At 44.7% G+C, this 4,949-nt stretch overlaps 1 pseudogene; it reads left to right on the forward strand.

Moving 5' to 3' along the window:
* The first annotated feature begins 526 nt into the window (after nucleotides 1–526).
* On the forward strand, nucleotides 527–629 carry LOC130311754 (U2 spliceosomal RNA; annotated as a pseudogene).
* Nucleotides 630–4,949: the final 4,320 nt, after the last annotated feature.

Below are 4,949 nucleotides of genomic sequence, written 5' to 3' on the forward strand. Positions count from 1 at the left end.
CACCTAGGCCCACCAAAGAACAGCCTTGTCAGAAGCAGCAGCACCATAAGTTTTCAAATAAGCTGGATTTAACCAAGACAAGTGAGTCCAATAGGTTGCAGGTATGTCCTCTATCCTTACAGCTTCCCGTGGCTGTTGGTTTTATACCGTTTGGGGACAGCCAAGGAGGCGTCAGCAGGCAAAACAGGTAAGTGTGTGCTTGTGTGTGTGTGTGTGTGTGTGTGTGTGTGTGTTTCCTATGCAGATCCTAAACCCAGTATCAAATGCAAGTAGGAGGAGTAAGAAGGGTTCCTGCCAAAGCCAGGTTATGGATTGCATTTAAAAATGGTCCATCAGAGTGAAATGGACTCCCATCTTCCTGCTTAGCAATAATGATATGGGTTTAGGGCCTGCTGTGTGTACTGGTGGGTGACTGCCACCCAGCCAGAGTGTGTATGGGAGGCTGCCAGCCAGCCTCCCTTCCTACAAGTAGTGATGGTGCATGTGAAGGGGACAGCGTTGGTTCCTTCCCTTTCACAGTTATCACTTCTCATTCTTCCTTTTGGCTGATATCAAGTGTGGTGTCTGTTTATATCAGTTTAATATCTGATATGTCCCCTATCTGGTAGCATATGTTAAGTGCACCACCAGGTTTCAGTGTTGGAAAGAAAAATTACCTGTTTATTTGCTGCTGCAGCTGCTTGCTGGCTAGTCCAGTGGGCCCCTACTGCAGGCAAAAGACAATAGGTGGTGCTGCTTGTGTCTGGACCCTGTTGGAGCGACCAGGCACAGGACTGCTGCTGCTGAATGTCCTCTTTAATTGAATAAGCTCAGCAACCAGCACACCTGTGCAGGTTGAACATGACATGATAGGTAGCTGTCTTTCAGGTAGTGGGTGCTGAATTTTGTTAATTGACATGGGGGCTTCATTGCTGTTGATTGACCATGCATTGGTACTGTGTTATTGGAATAATTAAAACAAATGTTGCCAGCCAGCCATCCATTGCAATAATGGATAGGACATCAGCTATAAGGCATTTGTTTGTACAAACTGCTGCTCACAACTAATGTTGTAATATAGTGTCTCCATCTGCTGGTGGTATTGAATAAGCAATAGTGCAATGATAGGGTCTGAAAAAGAAGAAAAATAAGAAGCAGCAGCATAGGAAAAAAGGAGCAAAGAAGGAAAACATGGAGAGAAGAAAAAAGAAGGTAAAAAAAGGTGAAAACATGTTTAAAAAAGTATTTCCATCTCTCTCTCTCTATATATATGTACACATATATATATATATATATATATATATATATTTAAAAGAAAAAAAAATTATATATATATATATATACATATAGAGAGAGAGAAAGAGATAGATAGATAGATAGATAGATAGATATAGATAGATACACATACATACATACATACATACATACATACATACATACATACATATGTGTGTATTGTTGGAGTTGCAAACATGGGTGCACTTGACAAACTCAGTGCGGCTATTCCCCATTGAAAGATTGTTGCATCCAAGACCCTTAGCACTGTGATATGCTACTCAATACCACTGGCATGGCCAGGTGTAAACAACATCTGACCTTTGTTGTGTATGTAACCATGGAGATTGTGATGTCACCTAGGCCCACCAAAGAACAGCCTTGTCAGAAGCAGCACTGCCATGATCAGAAGCAGCAGCACCATAAGTTTTCAAATAAGCTGGATTTAACCAAGACAAGTGAGTCCAATAGGATGCAGGTATGTCCTCTATCCTTACAGCTTCCCGTGGCTGTTGGTTTTATACCGTTTGGGGACAGCCAAGGAGGCGTCAGCAGGCAACACAGGTAAGTGTGTGCTTGTGTGTGTGTGTGTGTGTGTGTGTGTGTGTTTCCTATGCAGATCCTAAACCCAGTATCAAATGCAAGTAGGAGGAGTAAGAAGGGTTCCTGCCAAAGCCAGGTTATGGATTGCATTTAAAAATGGTCCATCAGAGTGAAATGGACTCCCATCTTCCTGCTTAGCAATAATGATATGGGTTTAGGGCCTGCTGTGTGTACTGGTGGGTGACTGCCACCCAGCCAGAGTGTGTATGGGAGGCTGCCAGCCAGCCTCCCTTCCTACAAGTAGTGATGGTGCATGTGAAGGGGACAGCGTTGGTTCCTCCCCTTTCACAGTTATCACTTCTCATTCTTCCTTTTGGCTGGTATCAAACGTGGTGTCTGTTTATATCAGTTTAATATCTGATATGTCCCCTATCTGGTAGCATATATTAAGTGCACCACCAGGGTTCAGTGTTGGAAAGAAAGATTACCTGTTTATTTACTGCTGCAGCTGCTTGCTGGCTAGTCCAGTGGGCCCCTACTGCAGGCAAAAGACAATAGGTGGTGCCGCTTGTGTCTGGCCCCTGTTGGAGCGACCAGGCACAGGACTGCTGCTGCTGAATGTCCTCTTTAATTGAATAAGCTCAGCAACCAGCACACCTGTGAAGGTTGAACATGACATGATAGGTAGCTGTCTTTCAGGTAGTGGGTGCTGAATCTTGTTAATTGACATGGGGGTGTCATTGCTGTTGATTGACCATGCATTGGTACTGTGGTATTGGAATAATAAAAACAAATGTTGCCAGCCAACCATCCATTGCAATAATGGATAGGACATCAGCTATGAGGCATTTGTTTGTACAAACTGCTGCTCACAACTAATGTTGTAATATAGTGTCTCCATCTGCTGGTGGTATTGAATAAGCAATAGTGCAATGATAGGGTCTGAAAAAGAAGAAAAATAAGAAGCAGCAGCATAGGAAAAAAGGAGGAAAGAAGGAAAACATGGAGAGAAGAAAAAAAGAAGGTTAAAAAAAAGGTGAAAACATGTTTAAAAAAGTATTTCCATCTCTCTCTCTCTCTATATATGTATATATATATATATATATATATATATATATATATATATGAAAAAAAATTATATATATATATATATATATATACATAAAGAGAGAGTGAAAGAAATAGATAGATAGATATAGATAGATATAGATAGATACACATAGATACACATAGATACACATAGATACACATAGATACACATAGATACACATACATACATACATACATACATACATATGTGTGTATTGTTGGAGTTGCAAACATGGGTGCACTTGACAAACTCAGTGCGGCTATTCCCCATTGAAAGATTGTTGCATCCAGGACCCTTAGCACTGTGATATGCTACTCAATACCACTGGCATGGCCAGATGTAAACAACATCTGACCTTTGTTGTGTATGTAACCATGGAGATTGTGATGTCACCTAGGCCCACCAAAGAACAGCCTTGCCAGAAGCAGCACTGCCATGAGCAGAAGCAGCAGCACCATAGGTTTTCAAATAAGCTGGATTTAACCAAGACAAGTGAGTCCAATAGGATGCAGGTATGTCCTCTATCCTTACAGTTTCCCGTGGCTGTTGGTTTTATACCGTTTGGGGACAGCCAAGGAGGCGTCAGCAGGCAACACAGGTAAGTGTGTGCTTGTGTGTGTGTGTGTGTGTGTGTGTATTTCCTATGCAGATCCTAAACCCAGTATCAAATGCAAGTAGGAGGAGTAAGACGGGTTCCTGCCAAAGCCAGGTTATGGATTGCATTTAAAAATGGTCCATCAGAGTGAAATGGACTCCCATCTTCCTGCTTAGCAATAATGATATGGGTTTAGGGCCTGCTGTGTGTACTGGTGGGCGACTGCCACCCAGCCAGAGTGTGTATGGGAGGCTGCCAGCCAGCCTCTCTTCCTACAAGTAGTGATGGTGCATGTGAAGGGGACAGCGTTGGTTCCTCCCATTTCACAGTTATCACTTCTCATCCTTCCTTTTGGCTGGTATCAAATGTCGTGGCTGTTTATATCAGTTTAATATCTGATATGTCCCCTATCTGGTAGCATATATTAAGTGCACCACCAGGTTTCAGTGTTGGAAAGAAAGATTACCTGTTTATTTGCTGCTTCAAGAGAGCAAGCGAGCCAGATAAGAGAGGGAGCCAGACAAGAGAGCAAGCGAGCCATATAAGAGAGCGAGCCAGACATGAGAGCGAGCCAGATAAGAGAGCGAACCAGACAAGAGAGCAAGCGAGCCAGACAAGAGCGCAAGCGAGCAAGCCAGATATGAGAGCAAGCGAGTGACCCAGATATGCGAGCGAGCGAGCCAGACAAGAGAGCAAGCGAGCGAGCCATATATGAGAGCTAGTGAGCCAGACATGAGAGCAAGCGAGCGAGCCAGATGTGAGAGCAAGTGAGCGAGCCAGATATGAGAGCAAGCGAGCGAGCCAGATATGAGAGCAAGCGAGCGAGCCAGATATGAGAGCGAGCGAGCCAGACATGAGAGCGAGCGAGTAAGATATGAGAGCGAGTGAGCCAGATATGCGAGCGAGCGAGCCAGATATGAGAGCAATCGAGTGAGCCAGATATGAGAGCAAGCGAGCCAGCCAGATGTGAGAGCGAGCGAGCCAGATATGCGAGCTAGCAAGATAAAAGAGCGAGCCAGACAAGAGAGCAAGCGAGCGAGCCAGATATGAGAGCAAGCGAGCAAGCCAGATATCATAGCGAGCCAGATAAGAGAGCGAACCAGACAAGAGAGCAAGCGAGAAAGTCAGATATGAGAGCGAGTGAGCCAGATATGAGAGCAAGCGAGCAAGCCAGATATCATAGCGAGCTAGATAAGAGAGCAAGCCAGACAAGAGAGCAAGCGAGCGAGCCAGATATGCTAGCGAGCAAGCCAGATAAGAGAGTGAGCCAGACAAGAGAGCAAGCGAGCGAGCCAGATGTGAGAGCGAGCAAGCCAGATAACAGAGCGAGCCAGACAAGAGAGCAAGCAAGCGAGCCAGATATGAGAGCAAGCAAGCGAGCCAGATGTGAGAGCGAGCGAGCAAGATATGCGAGCAAGCCAGATAAGAGGGCGAGCCAGACAAGAGAGCAGCGAGCGAGCCAGATAT

This window comes from Hyla sarda, unplaced genomic scaffold (assembly GCF_029499605.1).
Source record: "Hyla sarda isolate aHylSar1 unplaced genomic scaffold, aHylSar1.hap1 scaffold_1670, whole genome shotgun sequence".
In the NCBI taxonomy this organism is placed as follows: domain Eukaryota; kingdom Metazoa; phylum Chordata; class Amphibia; order Anura; family Hylidae; genus Hyla; species Hyla sarda.